Source organism: Plecotus auritus, assembly GCF_963455305.1.
Source record: "Plecotus auritus genome assembly, chromosome: 10".
NCBI classification, from domain to species: domain Eukaryota; kingdom Metazoa; phylum Chordata; class Mammalia; order Chiroptera; family Vespertilionidae; genus Plecotus; species Plecotus auritus.
This window is the reverse complement of record NC_137785.1, coordinates 22,856,874-22,879,520: the sequence shown is the minus strand read 5'-3', so window position 1 is coordinate 22,879,520 and position 22,647 is coordinate 22,856,874. Positions and strand designations below refer to the sequence as shown.

The window sequence follows — 22,647 nt, the reverse complement described above, 5'->3', positions numbered from 1 at the left end:
CTGAGCAGCAACTAGTAAAAAAAAAAATCATTCACCCTCTTGGCACCTACCCTCGAGAAACACTCACATGAGGGTGTTCAGGGAAGGATTATCCATCTGCAGAAACACTTGGAAACAACCCAATTGCTCTAGCACAGATTAGATTTAAATAATGACTAGAGTGATGACATCATCCACACTAAGAAATGTTTTGCAGCCGTTGAAAAAAAGATTGTAGATCTAATGTCTTCGAACACAGAGGGCTCTCCAAGATGGAGTATTAAGTGAAAACTATCAGGTTGAAGAAGGTTATCCATAGCGTGGCATCATTTTTGTGAACCTTCCTACACACAGAAAGTTCCACAATACTTTGTGCATCTATTTCACAGGTACAGTTTACGTATGTAAGTGCACAGAAGGCCTATTAAGGTAAATTTCACATGAGTTATGGTGGTTAACTTTGGGGAAGGAGAGAGGGAACTGGAATTAGGTATAGTGATAAGGAAAGATTTGGCTCAGTCTGTAATGTTTTGGTCTTTTGCACACGGAGAATATATTGCTTTTGCAATTAAAATTTAATTTAAAAGGCTCGTGATTATAAGTACTCATGGAAGCACGGTCTAGAGCAGAATCGGGCACATTTTCCTGATGATCCTGGCAATTGTGAACCACCAGAGCTCAGGGTAACCTGCCCAACCGTAATTTTTCATGGCAGTTTGCCCTTCTATGAATATGGAGCCCCACCTCCTGATTCCGAATGCTCTGGACCCACAGAGTGTGAGCTAACTGGTAAGAGACAAAGGTGGTAGACCTGTTGTTCCTAGCAGGAATGTTCACATACAGAAAACACTGAAGCTTAAGGGAAACACAGAATTCATCCAGCTCAGCCACCATCTGATATTCCTTTCACTTACACAACAGTGCCTCTCAACCAGCAGAGGCAGTTTATTTTCCCCACGATTGGAATCAGATGATCAGCCACTAGGTCCAATTGATCAGGCAAACAAGGGGGACTCTGACCACCCTCAGGCTGGATCAATTTGTGAGGCAGTCTCAGCTAATTCCACCAATGTTGCCCTTATGGCAGATGCATCACGGTGCATTGTCTATGGTGCCTGGTTTCCTGCCCTCCTTGGTTCCTTTGTGAAACTGTCCCCGGGCAAACTGCAGGGTCGAATGCCAGAAGAGAAAATCCTTGGCGTGTGCGGCCCCCTGACCTTGCCCCTGGCCTTTGGAAGATATCAGCAGACCAGCTGGCACTCTGTTTCCACTGAGCCCACTGTGGGATCAGGTCTCTTTTTTATTTTTTTAAATATGTTTTTATTGATTTCAGGGAGGAAGGGAGAGGGAGAGAGAGATAGAAATATCCATGATGAGAGAGAATCATGGATCAGCTGCCTCCTACATGCCCCACAATGGGGATCGAGTCCACAACCTGAGCATGTGCTCTGACCAGGAATTGAACCGTGACCTCCTGGTTCATAGGTCTATGCTCAACCACTGAACCACACCAGCCGGGCAGATCAGGGCTCTTTTCAACCCTGTGGTCCAGCGGCCGCTCCCAGTCCATCAGCTTAACGTGGAGAGTGACATGGACTTGCCTTCCTGGTCTAGGAAACAGGCCTGCAGGGGAACCGCCATCAGAAACAGAGGCGGCTTGCAGGCCCACAGTCTCGCCCAGGGATGTGCCGAGTGAGGTCTTGGTGGCCAAAGGCATGGAAGGAGGCTTCAAGCCCATCAAGTCCACACCCAGCAGTCTCTGGTTAAGTATGCATGATCCAGGGCCTTGCACCCTGTTAGTGCCTAATGAATGCTTGGTTGATGGAATCTCTGTTCTATTTAATCTGCCTTTAATTGAAGTCAGAGTCAAAGAAGCAAAAGAGTATAATAATGAAGTCATCATGGCTTTCAACTGTCATGGTTAGCATTAAAATAATTAAAGGAAGAAAAAAAAAGCCTCTCTGGTTGATGAATTTTTAGTTTTTACCAGGAAATTCATTTTTAATTATTATATTTTACAGATTTGAAAACATCTATACTAATAAAAGCCTAGATGGCCCTCGCTCCCACGACATCGCCACAAGATGGCTGCCACAAGATCACCGCATGCACAACAGAAGCAGGGCCTGGAGACCACTTCGGAGGTGAAGCCTGGAGGTCCCGTGGTTCCACATGGCACGGAGGAGGCTGGGTCATGGAAGGGTAGGGCAGGGGTGGGCAATCAGGCCTGCAGGGGAGGGCAGTTGTAGACAATCAGGCCTGCAGGGGAGGGTAGTTGATGGCGATGGGGCCAGCAGGGGAGGGCAGTTGGGGGTGATTGGGCCAGCAGGGGGGCAGTTAGGTGTCTATCAGGCCAGCAGGGGAGTGGTTAGGCATCAATCAGGCTGGCAGGGGAATGGTTAGAGGGCAATCAGGCTGGCAGGCAGAAGCAGTTAGGGGCAATCAGGCAGTCAGGCAGGTGAGAGGTTAGGAGCCAGCGGTCCCGGATTGTGAGAGGGATGTCCCAGATTGGAGAGGGTGCAGTCTGGGCTGAGGGACATCCCCCTCCCATGTGTGAATTTTGTGCACCGGGCCACTAGTGATATAATAAAAGGTTACCCTGGAATGTTCCCAAGGTTACACAGAAATGTTTTAAAAATTATTATTACTTTTTGTTAATCCTTCCCCAAGGATATTTTTCCATTGATTTTTAGAGAGAGTGGAAGGGAGGGGAAGAGACAGAGAGAGAAACATTGATGTGAGGAAGACACATTGATTGGATGTCTCCTGCTTGCGCCCTGACCAGGGCCAGGGATCGAACCTGCAACTGAGGTATGTGCCCTTGACTGGAATTGAACCCGGGATCCTTCAGTCCTTGGCCAACACTCTATCCACTGAGCCAGGACACTTTTTCTTTTGTTGCAGAACACTGGCTAGGGCAAAATGTTTTATATTTTAATGAATTACAGAGAGATGAGGCCACCTCTATGGAGACTGAACGGTGCCAATGCGGTGTAAATGGGTCTGCAGCACTGAAGAAAACAACTCAAGGGACCGTGGCTGGGTCATCCAGATTCAGGCCTTTACTATGTGAATTTAGGCAGATTACTCAACCCTCCCTCAGCCCCACTTTCCCATTGACAACATGAGGATATTAGTAACACTTTTTTCTTAGCTACTGTAAAGATTTAATGAGCTAACATATTAGAGAACTTAGTACCATGCCTGGTGCATTAGTGTTCTGTGGAAGAAGCCTTTTATTATCAAATCAGCAGAGCAGGCTAAGGCCTCAGACAAAGGAGCTCACATTTAAATTGTCCACAGAAACTGGAACTGGGTACCATAAGGTGAGTCCTGGTGTCCCTTATTGTCTCTCAGTGTCCCCACCTCTTTGTCTCTCTTTCATCTCACCCATGGTCTCAGTGCATAGATTTGGCTTTTTACTATGGAGATCACAACTCTAGAACCACACACACACACACACACACACACACACACACACACACACACACACTCACAGTAGTCTACACTGCTGCTCCATGTGGTTGCTGCTCCAGGTGGTGCTCTAGTCTCCCTGGAGGGCCAAGGCTCTTGCCTGAGTCCCAGTCCTTTTGGTGGCTCCAATATCCTGCTCTTGCCAGCCCTGCCCTGGGGGATAGGGGCGGGTCATGATGTTCATGCTTCCAGGTTCTACAATGCCGGATATACCTTCTCATCCAGCTTTCCCTAAATTGGGTGCAAGGACTCCGCTTCCACGGGCTCAGTAGAGAAACAAATTTGGGAAATATGCAGTAACCCCACTTAAGCAGGTTTTCCCTCTAAGAGAACTTCTTAGTGCCCTTAATAAGCAAATGCATATTGAAAATCCCCGAGAGCAGAATTGGCAGCATTTCCCAAACTTCTCTGTCAATGAACCTCGTCATCTAAAGAACATCTTTATGTAATGGGCCACGCCGTCCAAAATTTGAGCTGTTGGAGGGTACAGAGTGTGTTTTGTTCATTGTGGAAGCTACTCTCTGACACATAGTAGGTCTTCTATTGATGTGGTCCGAGTGGAATTGCATTCTCGTAATTCACTGTGGCTTTGCCTTATTCCACACTGACCAGAGCCATGGTAACTTGTCTACTGAAAAGAGTGGACAGTGTTGTCTGGGCATCTTTCACAGCCAGGCACGCTTCACTGCCTCCTCTGAGCTTCTTTTTGCCCCTTGGAGGCCCTTGGCACTGGATTCAGCAGTCATTTGCCAATTCCAACCCCAGGGTGATGCTCAGCAGGTAAGCATCAGGACAGCTGTTCCCATTGTCTATGGGTGGCATCTGCACCTGACTCCTTGCCTAAGTCCCACTCCTAGACTCTAAGAAAAAGGGCTCATTCATTTCCATCAGCCCAGCAGCCTTGCACCAGTGCTTATCTCGTGCCTATGCCTACTTCCCAGTGGCAGAGAAATGATACTTATACTAGAGGCCTGGTGCACGAAGATTTGTGCAAGAATGGGCCTTCCTTCCCCTGGCTGCCGGCACTGCCCAGAGCTGCCTTTCCACCTTTGCTCTGGCCCGGAGCCGCCTTTCTGCCTTTGCTCTGGCCCGAAGCCGCCTTTCCGCCTTCCCACGCTGCCCAGAGGCCCAGAGCGGCTGGGGCGGTGCGGAATGCTTATGTCGTCGCCATGGCAATGACGCAAGCATCCTGCCCCTGGCTGCTCTGCACCTGTGTATGCAAATTAACCCAACATCTTTGTCATGCTTTTATTTTGCTCTGGAGGGGGCACCCAAAGATGTTGGGTTAATTTGCATACTCACTCCTGATTGGCTGGTGGGTGTCATGAAGGAATGGTCAATTTGCATCTTTCTCTTTTATTAGTGTAGATCAGGGGTCCTCAAACTTTTTAAACAGGGGGCCAGTTCACTGTCCCTCAGACCATTGGAGGGCCGGACTATAGTTTAAAAATACTATGAACAAATTCCTATGTGCACTGTGGGCCCGGGACGAGTCAGCTGCTAAGCAGGACAGGCAGCGGCACCCGGCAGGCCGGATAAATGTCCTCGGCGGGCTGCATGTGGCCCGCGGGCCGTAGTTTGAGGACGCCTGGTGTAGATGATAGACATGGGTGTGGGTCCTCCTCACAGTACGCTTCCATCTTCTCCCCTATTACAACATTCTCCTGAGTGTCAAAATAAATGATGATCATCCTGTCATCCCCAGAGCCAGAGCCAGATGAGTGAGCAGTGCCCCCTCCAGAGCAAAATAAAAGCATGACAAGCTGCTGGTTCCAAGTCTCAGGTTGGACCATCATTTTCTTTTGTCGCAGGACACTGGCGCCAAACATGACAGGCTGGTAAACAACTATGATGGGTTTGTCCTGGCCTGATAGCCCCTTCCTCTTGACTGTACTCTCTGATTAAAGAAAAGTGCTGCCCAGTATCATGACCCTGAAAGCTGGTGTTTGAAGTTGAAGTGTCGCGTCCCTGTGACTTCTAGCATATTCGCCTTTGAGAAGCGGAGTGCATATCTGAAGGTGAGGGGCTGTTCAACCTCCATGAGAGCTCAGCGAGCCTCAAGGGGAGGCTCAGGGCCACAGGTGATGGAATTACTCTGTTCTTGAAATTTCTTCGACTTCTTTCTAAAACATTTTCTGATCAAAAGTGTCAGACTCTTTTTTTTTTCAAAACCATACTCTCACAATAAAAGAATATATTGAGACAAGGATGTTCAGGTCTGTATTTGATACTGGATTCTGATGGCACAGTTGGGGAAAATGTATCTTTCCGGGGAGATGCATACTACAAAATCCAATATGAGCAGAGATGGAAGATGCCACTGAGTGAGCTCTTTGGATGTAACATAATGGCACATCGCCATAAAACATCAAATTTGTGAGCGCAGGTAGGGTGTTTTCAAGCCACCCAAATGCTGACTGTGACTGAATTATCTAAGAGATGTGCCTCAAAGGTAGCTAAAAAGAGAATGTGACTGTGGATACTGCATTCCATAACTTATTCCTTGTGTGTTTATTTATCTCATGACAGAAGAAAGCCCGTAGACTATCGGCACTACACTTGTTCAGCCAGGTGAGAGGGACATAGAAGCATCTTGGGATATATCTAGTTGGACTGATGGTAATTTAAAACCAAATTTCTCTTGAGGATCCTTCAGTTTGAGGGGGGATCTGGGCACCTTGATTCCAAATGTTCTAGATGTGGGATGACAAACCAGCCAGCTTGCCCAGGACTGAGGGGATTCCAGAACCACATTCTGCAAACCAGAATGAGTCTGTCATCCTACAGGCCAAGTTTCCTCCCATATATAGACATATCTCATGGCCATGAATGTCAGAGCACAGACAGAACTGTTGCAGCTGTAACTTTCATGGCCCAGGGCATAGAACATAGCCATTCATTCAACTCCTCGCCAGTCACACCAATCTGGGGTTGCTTTCTGACTGAGCAGGTGGGCACAACTCAGTTCTCTCCTAATAGTCCTTATAGTGAAGAGAGAGATCTAGGTGGGCAAATTCCAGGCAGAACAGTGTAAGAGGCACTGTTAGAATGTGGGCTGTCTCATTTAAAATCCTGGCTTCACCATTGAGCAGCTGGGCATCCTTGGACAAATTCTTTTACTTCACTAAACCACAACATTTTCATTTACAACATAGCATCTCCCTTAATGGATTGTTTTGGGCACTGAATGAATTAAGGGAGTGTTTCTCAACCTTTATTTCTTTATCATCAACCCACCAAGTCTTGTAAGGTCTTTTCCCCTACTTGCCACTCCCTGCAATAGATATACTGTATATCTATTTATGTACTGTGGCCCTTTGGAGAGCCACAAACCATTGTAATATGTCATCTTTTTAATGTTCCCCAAATACAGATTTTCTCTCACTTGGGGGTGATATTTTTGTCTTCATTTAGAAAGTATAAATCAATGCATATAAAGTCCAATGCCTAGGCAATGGTAAATATTCAAGAGATGTAAGTTTATTGTTATTTTTATTGACTACCACAATTTGCAACTCAGTTCTGGGGGGGACCCATTGCTGTGTCAATGATGGTGAGCAAAATATCATGGGACCTAACCACTTACGAGTTCAACTCATACTAGTTCTAAGACTCACAATAGGAGCAAGAATTAATTAAAATCTCATGAAGAAACAATTCCTTTCTTCCCTTAGATAAGCCTAGAAACTTGGGTTGGGTGCAGGCATGCATGAACCAGCTTCCCCGGATCTTATCAATGTTTCTGGGTATACAGGAATTAATAGGAAAACTGTCAAATGATTAGTTGACAAAAGATAACCAAACCAATCCGATAGCTATCCACAGGCAGCCCACATTCTGCAGTGTGTGCATTCGAGAGAAGTCACCCATGGAATGAATCGTAAATAATGTCTTATTTTCCCACTGACCTACATTAGCATTTCAGACCTGCTTTATCTTCATTTGAGGGAGTGTCCAATTGGAAGCCACTACCCATAATTCACTTTAAGTTTTTCTGCTTATCTCCAAGACACTCTCCTAGCAGGCGGGGTGGGAGAAAGAGGCTGGCTCTCTGCTCTGGGTGCAGAGGCTGTTAAAGAAAGCCCTGTCTGGATCTTCAGAGGGCAGAGGGAAGTGCTTCTGCTCTGACTGAGGAGGAGGGAAGGAGGAAAGCAGGGTTAGACTTAAAGCAAAGCCTTGGAGGTTTAGCTTTGTCACCATTGCTCCTTTGGGGACATTTCCTTCTATCCCCCAATTATCTAGGGATTGTTATTCACCAGCACAAAGATTCTTTCACATTTTTCATATGGTGGTCAGGCTGTGCATTAGACCCAGAAAGTTCTTGATAATGTGAGCTTTGATGAAAATGTCAATGACATTGACAGTAGTCCAGACCCACTGGTGTGACTCTTTGGCCCCATTCCCAACATGGGATAATGGGAGTTGGCCCATGAATGAGATGCTCAAATGCCCACCCAATGCCCACACAAGTAATTTACATGAGTAAAGTGATTTCAGTGCAGCTAGGAGTGGTGGGGACTATGGCAAACTGGAGGATGTATGTCCTGCCTAAGGGGGCAATTACCTTTTAGTTCAAGATAATTGCTGCATTTCTGAAATGCAAATCTGGAGGAGCAAGACCTTTAGATTTTTCAAGAAAAGATGGGAATTTGGATTTTTGTATAAGCTGTAAAAATGATTACATGCTGAACACTAGTTCAAATTAAAAGAAATAAAAGATCATTGAGTTAAACTAAGAAAGCCACGCAAAGCAGGTTATGGTTCAACTTTTGACTTTGAATGTCAGTAGAGCCAATTATTTTCCCCAAAGACATGAATTAATGTGTACTCTGGTGATAGATCACAACTTCAAAAAATGGCACATCATTCTAAACAGTTCACCCTTCTTCCTTTCACCTCCCTTTTGAAACAGGCAAGTTCCCTTATGTGGTTCTAGGAGGCAGCAAAGTAGGAAGCACTAGAGATATAATTATATAAATATGCAATGCATGTTTCATGCTTTAACTTATTTGATCCTATAGTAGACCCAGGAGGTATGTTATAGTGTTAAGCCCATTGTACAGGTGAGAAAATGAAGACTGAGAAGGCCACAGAGCTAGTTACCCAGTGAGGCAACACTTGAACCCTACTTTGCTAAAGGGACGATAGCCCAGACTGTGAGTTGCTACCTAGTCCCCAATTTTCCTTTCTTCCTTAGAAACATAACCCTGATTTTAGCTGTCCACATTTGTTGACTGAGATACTAGATGTCCCAGCTTCTCTGGCAGTTATTATGGCCTTAGACTAAGGTTTAGACCAGTGGTTGGCAAACCGCGGCTCGCCAGCCACATGCGGCTCTTTGGCCCCTGGAGTGTGGCTCTTCCACAAAATACCACGGCCTGGGTGAGTCTATTTTGAATAAGTGGTGTTAGAAGAAGTTTAAGTTTAAAGAATTTGGCTCTCAAAAGAAATTTCAATCGTTGTACTGTTGATATTTGGCTCTGTTGACGAATGAGTTTGCCAACCACTGGTTTAGACAATGAATATCATTAGAAGTATTGGGTGTGAGACTCCTGAAAAGGTTCCTTATAAAGGGATTAACCAAGAGGTAGAGTATATGCTTTTGTAATACCCCTATACTTCCTGCTACCTGGTATACAATGTGATGACTACAGCTCCAGTAGCCATGTTGGACCATGAGGTGGCCCTTTAAATGGGAACCACATGATGGGAAGCTTAAAGCAGAGAGACAGCAGTCTGAATCCCTGAGTTTCTGATGACTATGGAGCTTCAAGGGAAGCCTAACATGCCTCCCTCCAGTTTTGTTTACAGGAGCAAGAAATAAATTCAGAAAAGTAAAAGCCAATCTTGTTTGAGCTATTGTCATTTTGGATTTTCTATTCCATGTGGTCACGACTAATCTTCGCTGATAAAGGCAAAAAGCAAATATGTAAGAAAATGAATTAATACTTGAAAGTAAATTTTGTTGCTTTAGCCTAGAGGTAAATGATGCTAATTTAGACAAAGTATAAATATCCAGTCAATTCCTCATGTATGTTCAAATATTCGAATTAGTTTCTACTCACCTAAGATGTCTTGAATCCAGAAACAATCTTTCTATCAGCAGGGAAGTTTGTCCCATTAGTGGCCCCAGCAAATCACACTTCCTCATGACTACACTCCTGTATTGTCCCTTCCCACACTGACTGTGGCCTTAGCCATGTCACTTTTGTTGGCCAATGGGACACATGGAGACATTATACAGAGAGGCTTGAAAATGCTTGTCACTGGAGTTTGTCCTCCTGGAACCCACTGCCATCTAGAGATACCTGGGCTCTCCTGCTGGCAGGGCCACGTGTCTGGGAACTAATGTTCCCTGGCTGATACCCCTAACCAAGCATCAGACATGTAAGGTGAGGTCATCTTGGTCCATTCAGCCCCAGCTGAGCTTCCAGAAAATGGAACAATGTGGGCAACCTCAGGCAAGACCAGCAAAAGAACCAACCAGCTGAACTCATCCCAAATTGCAAAATCACAAGTAAAGAAATAGCTGTTGTTTTAAGCTACTAAGTTTTGCTATGTTTCATTTACAGCAATAGGTAACTGGTAAAGGAGTCTTAGTAAGTTAATCTTCACAAACAAGCTATAAACTCTTGCAATAATTTAAAAGTAGTTTATTATTTATGTAACAGTTGTCATTTCAAATAACCAAAAAGTACAGCATAATCAGGGGGTGGATTAAAACAAAAAGGAACAGGTACAGGTAAAAAAAATGATGAGAATAAAATGCAACCTGTTTCCCAAATGTTGGGATTTGCGGGCCACTAATGATGTCACCACTTAATCACCACTAAATGCAGTATGTTGGCCACTGAGTATTTCAATTGCCTAAGGAATTTTTTTTTTTTTAACAACACTGAATCAAACTGGAACAAGGAATATACCCCTGATACAGATTCGAGTTGAGTAAGTACCTTCAAATGGGGAGACAACTCTGTTCTTAAAAATGAGAATGCCTTAAATTTTGAGAGAATTGCTCACTTCCTTTAATTGCAGCCACGAGTGCCTGTGTGCTACTGCAATTACCGCGGGTTTGATTTGAAATGCAACAGATTTCTCCTCTCAAATTTGCTTTACCTCCCTTGAGCTACTTGGTTTTTTAAGTACAAATTGACAGGCAAATATGTAATAAGTTATGACAAGTTGAGCAATGGTTGTCTCCATCTGTTTTCAAAGGTTGTTTATTTTTATACTGATGAAGAGATGGTGGTGACAGAGCCGCCTTATGATTATTTCAATCCTTCAGGTGCTCCTGCTCATCCTTCACTCTTTACAGCACCTGTGCCCTACTTTCCTGGCGAGCTACCGTTTAATTAAGCTGCAGCAGGCCAGGTTTTAGGAGAGATACCTGTGTTTGAGATAGAAGGTAACAAACACGTGGCTAAAACTTGGGTCCCTCCTATCATGATGCAGTTTATTGTCCCCATTTCCTCATTTCTTCCAGAAATTTAAGGTGATAATGTTTAAACCTATTAAAAATTCCATTAATCTTTTTCTCCACCATTTCTTTCTGTGCAGCTCTTTGAAAGGACACAGGATACTCTATGCTGAATTAGCTGATCTAAAACATTTCAAAACAGCAATTTTAATTGAAATTTTTATCCCTAATATTCCAAAGTAATAATAAGAAATCCTTGGGTTGGATTAGCGTATAGCGGCTGAAATTCTTAAATATGAAGATATTTTTCCACAAAACTCTAGAAACAACAAAAGGAAATCCTCTGTGTGAGGGCAGGAGGGTGCTGGTTTGTTGAACCAATTTAACAGATTTTTAAAAATAATTCTACTTCTCCTTAAAGCAGTGACTTTTCAATTAGGGTGAGTTTGCCCTCCAGGGAGCATTGGGCAATGTCTGGAGACATGCTTTGGTTGTCACAACTGGGGTGGGGTATGTGATACTGGCATCTAGTGGGTGGTGGCAGGGGTACTGCTGAAGCCCATACAATGCTCAGAGCAGCCGCACAACAGAGAATTATGTCACCCCAAATGCCCACAGTGCCGAGGCTGACACAACCCATCTTAGAATCATTCACACCAGAGTCCCTAAAAGGGATGGCACCTTTAAAAGCCTGCCCTTGAACAACTGAAACCACCATTTGCCTCTCTTCTTACAACTCTCTCTTCTAGATTTGAAGTTCACTGAGGGTAGAGATCCTGTCCCTCTCTAGTTATTACCCACTCAATGGCTCAAATATTAGTTCCACGGACTATGCAAATTCCACACAGTATATAATGTTTAGTAATATGTTAATACTAACATCAGTTAATTTTTCTAATTAAATCTTGTATTTTCAAAACATTAAAATCTTCAAGCGTGATAATGCTTTGTGGGTAGTAAGATTTTAGTAAACATTTGCTGAATGCATGAGTAAATAAATAACTGAATAAGGTGAATGAATAAAAATGGATATTTTAATTTCTTCTATTATAAAGTAATGATTGTGGAATAGGAGGCAGATGAATAATCAATGTCTGACTGGCACTAAGTATTAATTCCTAGGTAAATCTTAATAATAGGCCTATGGTCCTTATCATTTATATCTATTTTAAGGGCAAAGGTGAAGCAGTTTTGCTATTGAAAAACATGGAGTAGTTTAGGCTAGGCTAGACTGGATAACACCCCAAAACTGAAATCTCAATGGCTTAACACATAAGATTAATCCTTCCCTCAGATTTAGTCCACTTTGGGGGTTCTTTCCCAGTTGTGATGTAGGAATCCAGACCCTTGCTGTAGCCGTGTCTTTGGGACCACATGGTTTCCCTATTGCTGTTGATTCTGAAGCCACGTGCAGACTCAGACTCATTAAATGCTTCAGCCAGAAAGGGCACACATCTCTATGTCCTGAGGGCTGATTATCTGCCACTGTGTAAACCTGGTTTGAAGATGCATGTAAAATATAAGGGGCCCAATGAGATGGCCGTTGCTGAAATTCCACAGAGAGGGAAATGAACATGTGGAACTAATATGTGCTAGGAATAGTCCTTATAGTAGCCCTGCCAGGGTAATTAGATCATTTCCACTTTTAAAGAAGGAAAATCAGAGGCTCAGAGAAGTCAAATAACCTGCCAAGGATCACTGTGGGCAGGTGGCTGAGCGGGTACTCAGGAGGGCACCAGAAGACTACATAGGTAAGTAGTAGTTTTACTACTGACCTGTATTGAGGGTTCCCACCATCACACATTTGATTTAGGGCAGTGGTCGGCAAACTCATTAGTCAACAGAGCCAAATATCAACAGTACAACGATTGAAATTTCTTTTGAGAGCCAAATTTTTTAAACTTAAACTTTTTCTAACGCCACTTCTTCAAAATAGACTCGTCCAGGCCATGGTATTTTGTGGAAGAGCCACACTCAAGGGGCCAAAGAGCCGCATGTGGCTCTTGAGCCGCAGTTTGCCGACCACGGATTTAGGGCATTACAATCATTTAATCCTCCCCAAAATCCTGTGAGGTAGGTGTCATTAGCCCTATTTTATGGGAAGGAAAGCTGAGGTCAATGGAGATGAAATCTACTAGGTTATCCAGCTGGTAATTGGCCCAGCCAACATACCTGTTCTTCCACTCTCTCAAGCACACCCCATGTCATGGCATCTCAAATTGCATTTTTCAGGTGCAATAGCTAATTTTTAAGAACTCTCCCTGCCAACTGGCTAAAGAACGGCACTGTTCTGACCAACTGGAACTTGTCTGGGGCATCTCCGAGCCCTGCTGGGGAGCCTAGGGAGCCCTGAGCTGTAGTGCAGGGCAGATGATCAATGACCCCAGAACTGCGCCTGTTAGGTAAATAGCCTGCCTGAAGTCACGGCCTGATCAACGAGGGGCTGGAGGGGCAGGTGATTACCACAGTAACAAGATACAAATGAGCCAGGATGCTAAAATACGGCACATCGGAGACTCGAGACTGCATTCAATGGGAAGAAAGTGCCGGCAAATTGCTAGTAGAGCTGAAATGTTGCTGATTTTGCAAACATGTGTTTTTCAACTTGATAAGTAAATACATATTGGGTAATATGGTGATGTTGCAAGCTGTTGTTTTATGGCTGGGAAGTCAGCTGCCTGTGATTGATGCTAGCAATGAAAGTATTTATAAAATAACACTGAATTAGGAGGAGTTGCTTTATGAGTCTGGGGAAATGGATCTTTTATGAAGAATAAAATTTGATCAAGGAGGTTTATCAGGGTCACAAAAATCTGAAATTAAGCGCATTGGGTTTGAGATCTAATAGGGAGCCTTGGATGCCTGGGCAGTGTCGCCCTGACCACCTGTGCCATGTGAAGCTGCAGTAGTTTCCACTCATGTTCGTTTCTCTCCACAGTAAATGTCACCTTGGAAAGCTGTGTTTCCTCTTCCAGGTCATCAGGGCACCACTCAGGGAATAACTTACACACATAAAACTAAATGGCGCACATTTGGTTCACTCTTGTATCCCCCTGAACAGAGCAGAGTTGGGCACATGGTAGGTGCTCAGTAAATACACTGAGTGGCCAGATTATTATGATCTCTGAACACATAATAATCTGGCCACTCAGTGTAGTAGCTATGGCATGAATGGAGAAGAAATCCAATAGCGCCTGGCTTACTCTGTATGAATATTTTCTCATTTCATTAATTTTTTTGGGGATTGTCTTCCCCGCATATTTATTTCAGCCTCATGGTGGTGTTGCTTTTACAGATTGCAGTGCTCTCTTCCTGGAAATGGCCTGGCAGCGGAGAAACCAAAGTGCTTGTTCCCCAAGCCCAGGGGCCAGGGGGCACATGCCTCAGACTGGTTCTCCTGGAACCTCCCCTGGATAATAATGGCACTCATCTGGTGGCGTTGTTGGGTAGGTTAAATGAGTTAATGTATGTAACATTCAGCCTAGGGCTCTGTGTTCTGTGAGAACATTGTTATTACACGATGGGAGAGGCCTGGTTCAGAGGCTCCACTTTTAATAAACACAAGTCTCAGATGAGTGCGAGGTTGCCTTTTCTTAGGGCAATCTTAGGTTGTATAAATAGGAATAGACTACTAAGTAAAATGGAGGTGATCATCTTTTTAACTCAATATTAAGCCTCACCAATATTTCCGGGTTTATTCCATGCACTGGGTAACTCAGAGATAATTAAAATATAGCCCCTTCCTGCAAATTGCTGACTTGATCTTGGTTTTTCCCTTAGCCTTGTCCCTTGTTTCGGAAATTCTTTCTGTTAGCCAAGATCAATTCATAAACTTCCACTATAGCCTTGCAAAGGGATGGCTGGGAGGGCTGCCTTCTAACACCCAAAGGGCTGATGTCACAAGCAAGCAGGATGGTGGGATGCTGTGCTGTTGCAGGGCCACCTGCATTTCTTGGCTCCTTGGACCCTTCAAAGTTAGCAGCAGTGGGGATAGCAAGGGAAAAAGATGGCAGCTGGCAGGATGGAGGTGAGGGAGAGGAACTGAGTGAGTGAGGGTATGAAAGGAGAGTGTGTGGATGTGCATGGTGTGTGTGTGAGTGAATGAGGGAAAGTTAAATCTCACAGGAGCAGCAGGGGCTGGCAGACAGGCTCTCCTTGACAAGGAGAGACTACCACCACTGAGGGCACTCCCCGGATGGTGGGACTCCAGCACGGAGCTCACGCCATCTTGAAGGGGAGAACGGCCTTTTTTAGGAACTCATCAACACCACCGACCAGACAGGCCTTGGAACTGACCCACGACCCAGCAGCCACTTCCGCCAAAATCCTGCTACCCCAGCTGCAGACCCGCGGACCCTGGGACCTCCACCTCCAAAGGTGCTCCCCCTGGCAGCAGTAAGTGCAACCTCCCCCTCCCCAGCAGCAGAACTCTGGATTCTCCAGTATCCAGATTCACGCGTTTCCAGCCAGATTCGCGCTTTTCCAGCTGTGCAGGGCACTCCACTCCTTAGGCAGCGCTTGGGAGCCGCTGAGAGCCCCCGAGGGTGTGATTCTGCACAGACAAGGGCGCACAGCCCCGCAGTAGAAATTCTGAATTCCCTCTTCCTGGATAACTGCCCACATTCACCCCAGTGGCTCAACCACGGTGCCAGTACCCCTCAGAGTGCATCAGAACTCTGCGCCCGGCAAGCACACCTCCAGAGAGGCAAAGTTCCAACAGGCAGGCACCCTGAGCCCATCTACCCACAGGGCGCTAGTGGGAGCTACTGTGAGCTCTCCCTGGGTGCAATCTTGAACAAGTGGGGGTGCACTCCCCCCCAGCAGTAAAAGTTTTGAATTCACTCTCCTGGATACCTGCCCACAGGCGCCTCAATTGTGCGGCTACACTGCCAGGGCCCTTCAGAGTCCTTCAGTGTGCCTCGCTGGCAAACATACCATGGATGCTCCTGTGAGCCGCCACTGGGAGTAAGCACCTATCCACCACAGGTGCAACAGCAAAAGCTGGGTCTGCCCACCCCAATACTGCAGAATTCTGGGCACCACAGTCACGCCTTTCCAGAGAGCAGGCCCCCTGAGCCCCATCACCCCAACAGACGGTTCCTTGGGTGCCACTGTGAGTCCCTGCTGGGCATGCATGATTTCAATTAAGGATGCAAGACAGCAAAAATTGGGACACTCCCCTCCACACAGGTGACTTCTAGACACCGCAGTTGTGCCTCTCAAGCTCACAGGCCTACATCAAGAGAACTCAATAGCTCAAGTAGGAAGCTACACTAGATTAACAAGCCCAGGAGAACTGAGAGATTACTCCAGTAGCACCATCCCCAAAAGAACCTGGGTAACAAAGCAACTGGATCTACAATTAAAACATTACAGGAAAACATGGGAAGACAAAAAAGCAATCCCCAAAGTAAAGAAAAAGAGGAACCACCAGAAGGGAGTTAAATGAATTTGAGGCTAGCAGCTTATCAGAGATAGAATTCAGAGTAATGGTTATAAGGATGTTTAAACGGATGGATGACAAATACACACAACTCAATGAGAACTATAAGGAGCTGAATGAGAATGTCACCAACATGAAAAGAAACCAAGAGGAGATGAAGAACGACATAGCTGCAATAAAGAACACAATGGAAGGCCTAAACAGTAGACTAGAAGAGGCTGAGGACTGCATCAGTGAATTAGAAGACAAGGTAGGAAAAACACACAAACACAGCAGCAACTGGAAAGAAGACTTAAAAAGCAAGAGGAGAGCCTAAGGGATCTTTGGGACAACACAAAACGAAACAACATTCACTTAATAGGGATACCAGAAGGAGAGGAAGAGAAGCAAGAGATAGAAAACCCGTTTGAAGAAATAATGACAGAAAACTTCCCTGATATTGGCAAGAAAAAAATATGCAAGTTCAAAAAGTACATATAGTCCCAAACAAGTTGAAACCCAAAAGACTGACACCAAGACACATCATAATTAGATTGGCGAACACCAATGACAAAGTAAGAATCTTAAAGGCTGCCAGAGAGAGACACAAAGTTACTTACAAGGGGTCTCCTATCAGAATATCAACTGATTTCTCAACAGAAACACACCAGGCCAGAAGGGAATGGAATGAAATATACAAAGTGATGCAAGCAAGGGAATGAATCCAAGAATACTATACCTGGCAAGGCTATCATTCAAAATTGAAGGTGGAATCAGGAGCTTCACAGACAAAAAAGGGCTAAGCGAGTTTATCACTACCAAGCCAGCAATGCAAGAAATGCTAAAGGGACTGCTGTAAAAAGAAGAAAGAGAAAGGCAAGAAGAAACACAAACACTAAGGAAAAATATGACAACAAACATCTACTTGTCAATAATAACATTAAATGTAAATGGGTTAAATGCACCAATCAAAAGACATAGGGTAGCTGAATGGATAAGAAAACATGACCCATATATTTGCTGTCTACAAGAGACCCACCTCAGAGCAAAGGATTCACACAGACTGAGAGCAAAGGGATGGAAAAACATTTTCAGGCAAATGGAAATGAGAAAAAATCTGGGGTTGCGATACTTATATCTGATAAAATAGACCTCAAAGTAAATGCCATAATAAGAGATAAGGAAGGCCACTACATAATACTAAAGGGAGCAATTCAACAAGAAGATATAACTCTGGTAAACATATATGCACTCAATGCAGGAGCACCCAAATACATAAAAAATCTCCTGGAAGATATCAAGGGAGAGATCGACAACAATACCATCATAGTAGGAGACTTTAATACACCACTGACATCACTGAATAAATCCTCTAGACAAAAAACCAGCAAAGAAACAGCAATTCTAAATGACACACTAGATCAGATGGACGTAATTGACATCTTCAGAGCATTTCACCCCAAAGCCACGGAATATACGTTCTTCTCAAGTACACATGGGACATTTTCAAAAATAGACCACATATTGGGTCACAAGCAAAGTCTCCCCAAATTCAAAAAGACTGAAATCATATCAAGCATTTCCTCAGACCACAATGGTATAATATTAGAAATAAACTACAATAAAAACATTCCAAAAAATTCAAACACTTGGAAGCTGAATAGCATGCTACTAAACAATGATTGGGTTATCAATGAGATCAAAGAAGAAATTAAAAACATCCTGGAGACTAGTGACAATAAAAACACAACATTGCAAATCCTATGGGACACAATGAAAGCAGTCCTGAGAGGGAAGTTTATAGCTCTACAGGCCTACCTCAAAAAACAAAAGAAAAATGGTAATAAATCATCTAACTCAACAACTCAAAGAATTAGAAAGAGAGCAACAAGAAAAGCCCACAGTGAGCAGAAGGAAGGAAATTATAAAGATCAGAGCAGAAATGAATGACATAGAGACCAGAAAAACAATACAAAAGATCAATGAAACTAAGAGCTGGTTCTTCGAAAGGATAAACAAGATTCATGAACCTCTAGCCAGGCTCACCAAGAAGCAAAGAGAGAGGACCCAAATAAACAAAACCAGAAATGAAAGAGGTGAAATAACAACAGACCCCACAGAAATACAAAGGATTGTTAAAAAATACTATGAACAACTCTATTCTAACAAACTAGACAATCTGTAGGAAATGGACACATTCCTAGAAAAATACAACCTTCCAAAACTTACTCAGGAAGATTCTAAAAATCTCAATAGGCTGATAACTATGGAAGAAATTGAAGCAGTCATCAAAAAGCTTCCAGCAAACAAAAGCCCGGGGCCAGATGGCTTCACAGGGGAGTTTTACCAAACATTCAAGGAAGAACTAAAACCTATCCTCCTCAGACTATTCCAGAAAATTCAAGAGGAAGGAACACTTCCAAGCTCCTTCTATGAAGCCAGCATCACCCTAATACCAAAACCAGATAAAGATAACACAATATAAGAGAATTACAGGCCAGTATCCATCATGAACATAGATGCCAAAATCCTCAACAAAATTCTAGCAAATCGAATCTAGCAGTACATCAGAAAGATCATACACCATGACCAAGTAGGATTTATCCCAGGGATGCAAGGATGGTACAATATCTGCAAATCAATAAACGTGATACATCACATAAACAAATTGAGAGATAAAAATCATATAGTCATATCAATTGATGCAGAAAAAGCATTTGACAAAATCCAACACCCTTTCTTGATAAAAACTCTCAGCGAGGTGGGAATAGAAGTATCATACCTCAACATAATAAAAGCCATATATGACAGACCTACAGCCAACATCAGACCCAATGGGCAAAAACTAAAACCATTTCCCCTAAGAACAAGAACAAGACAGGGATGCCCACTCTCACCACTCCTGTTCAACATAGTGCTGGAAGTACTAACCATTGCGATCAGACAAGAAGAAGAAATAAAAGGCATCCAAATTGGAAAAGATGAAGTAAAACTGTCCTATTCGCAGATGACATGATATTGTACATAGAAAACCCTAAAGACTCCATCAAAAAATTATTAGACTTAATAAATGAATTCGGCAATGTAGCAGGATACAAAATTAATGCCAAGAAATCTATGGCATTTCTATACACCAATAATGAACTTACAGAGAGACTAAAAAAGCAATCCCATTTACCATCGCACCAAAAAAATTAAGATAACTAGAAATAAACTTAACTAAAGAGGTAAAAGACCTATATGTGGAAAACTATATGACACTGAAAAAAGAGATAGAGGAAGACATAAACAGATGGAAGAACATACCATGTTCATGGATTGGTAGAATCAACATCATCAAAATGTCCATACTACCCAAAGCAATCTATAGATTCAATGCACTCCCCATTAAAATACTAACGGCATATTTCACAGACCTAGAACGAACCTTCAAAAAATTCATTTGGAATAAAAGAAGACCCCAAATAGCTGCAGCAATCCTGAGAAAGAAGAACAAAGTAGGGGCGATCTCAATACCAGATATCAAGCTATATTACAAAGCCACTGTTCTTAAAACAGCCTGGTACTGGCACAAGAACAGACATATAGATCAATGGAATAGAATAGAGAAACCAGAAATCGACTCAAACCACTATGCCCAATTATTATTTGACAAAGGAGGCATGAACATACAATGGAGTCAAGACAGTCTCTTCAACAAATCGTGTTGGGAAAATTGGACAGATACATGCAAAAAAATGAAATTAGATCACCAACTTTCACCATACACAAAAATAAACTCAAAATGGATAAAGGACTTAAACATAAGACGGGAAACCATAAAAATACTAGAGGAATCCACAGGCAGAAAAATCTCAGACATATGCCGAAGGAACTTCTTCACTGATACTGCTCCTAGGGCAATGGAAACTAAAGAGAAAATAAATAAATGGGACTACATAAAAATAAAAAGCTTTTGCACAGCAAAGGAAACCATCAATAAAACAACAAGTAAGCCCACTGCATGGGAGAATATATTTGCCAATGATATCAACGGTAAGGGTTTAATCTCCAACATTTACAGAGAACTCATACAACTTTACAAAAAGAAGATAAACAACCCAATCAAAACATGGGCAACTGATCTAAATAGACACTTTTCAATAGAAGACAGAAGGAAGGCCAAGAAACATATGAAAACCTGCTCAAAGTCACTAATCATCAGAGAGATAGATGCAAATCAAAACAACAATGCGGTACCATCTTACACCTGTCAGAATGGCTATCATGAACAAATCAACAAACGACAAGTGTTGGCAAGGATGCAGAGAAAAAGGAACTCTTTTGCACTGCTGGTGGGAATGCAGACTGGTATAGCCACTGTGGAGAACAGTATGGAGTTTCCTCAAAAAACTAAAATTGGAACTCCATTTGACCCAGTGATCCCACTTCTAGGAATATATTCTAAGAAACTAGAAACATGAATCAGAAAGGATATATGCACCCCTATGTTCATAGCAGCACAATTCACCATAGCTAAGATTTGGAAACAGCCTAAATGCCAATCAGCAGATGAGTGGATTAAAAAACTGTGATACATCTACACAATGGAATACTACACTGCAGTAAAAAAGGAGTTCCTACCATTTGCAACAACATGGATGGAGATGGAGAGCATTATGCTACATGAAATAAGCCAGGCAGAGAAAGATAAATATCACATGATCTCACTCATTTGTGGAATATAATGAACGGCATAGACTGATGAACAAGAACAGATCCAGAGACTGAGAAACGTGGATCAGAACCTCAAACCTCAGGGAAGGAGGGGGTCGGTGGGAGTAAGGGTAGAGATCAACCAAGGGACTTCTGTGCATGCATATGAGCCTAATCAATGGACACAGACAACAGGTGGGTGGGGCATGAGTGGGGGGTGGGGGGTAATGAGGGAATAAGGACACATATGTAAAAAAAAAAAAAAAAAGTTAAAAAAAAAATAGAAAAGAAATTGTGAGGTAACCAGAACCCCAAGAATGCTGGAGAACGTTTTTCTTGCCATGCTAGCAATCATCAGCTGTACGGTAATATTACCTGGGGAAATGGGGAAGTATTTTGAACTTATGTTCCTGACCCTTCATGGGTAAGAGCCCTTACATGGGCTGATTTCCCGCCTAATGTAGTCACCAATAATACCAAACACCTTGGTCATCCAGGAGGACCATGGGTGTGGCAAGAAAGCATAACTACACAGGGGTCGCCACCCAGCTTCCCTTTTGTATGACACAAAATCAAACCACTGCTCCTTTGTGTGTAAAACTAAAGAGAGGTTTCTGGCTCGCATGGACACCAAAGGAATGGACTATCACTATTTGCTCCTGGGAGAGGTGCAGAAAATGTAACTAACACCTTGTCTATACAAAAAGAAATTGACAATCAGTTTGAAATGGAATTGCCATGGCCTAGAGCAAAGAATATCCTTACACGATATTATTCTACAATGTCATTATAATTTTTCCCAGATTTGTATTGTATTACCCCCATTACCTATAATAGTACCTCGCACCCTTGGGAATCAATAAAAAATCATCTTTTTGGTGCTTGGAGACAAAGGTAACACATCTCTTGATATTTTAGAATTACAACAGCATAATGTACAATTATCCCAAAAAAACTTACAAACTAATTCTTTGAATGTCTGGCAGCAATTTAAAAAGGGCATGAAAGGATTTAATCTCTTCCACTGTGTAGAGTGCCCCCTGGGAAGGCACCTGAGCATTCTATATTGGCCCCTCTTGCCCTTTTGGCCAAGAGGGACCCTCTTCTCACAATCCAATTGCCCACAGCTGTTGCCTGTGCTTTCTGTTCATGCTGAGGTTGAAGCCTCATGGTGGCGGGTACCATGGATCTGTCTCTCACCCAGTGGGGTGAGCTGGGCCCTCTCTGGAGAAGAAACATGGGTTCCACAAGATATGTGATTAGTGCCGGGGCCCCACCAGCAGGCGAGGGGATCCCAAGGCAGGTGCTGGGCGTGGAGGCCACGGGGGCATAGGCTACCAAGGAGACAGAACTGAACCTCACATCACCTTGCTTGACCCTGGAGGATGGCTGGTTAGCCAGAGACGGGTAAGATTCCTCAGGGAAGGAACAACCTAAGACAGGCACAGTCGCAGAGGGGCCATCAGGAGAGAACTTGGGGGTCAACAGAGGTGCGGCACAGACCCTCACCCCCCCAACTTTGCAGGGGCCTGAACCCTCACCCCTTCTGAGGGAGGTCTCCTGCCCCCATGGCTGCTTCACTTCCTATGCCCAGCTCAAATCGGGACCCAGGTAACAGACAGAGACTTGGCCGACAGCAGCTGCCCTCTCACTGCAACAA

General features: G+C 43.6%; 1 protein-coding gene across 3 annotated transcripts in view; it reads right to left on the bottom strand.

Moving 5' to 3' along the window:
• The window catches only part of CDH13 (cadherin 13), a gene marked incomplete at its 3' end in the record, with an annotated part of 1,096,460 nt that overhangs the window by 268,335 nt on the left and 805,478 nt on the right, over positions 1-22,647 (bottom strand). The gene's annotated exons all lie outside the window — the stretch shown is intronic.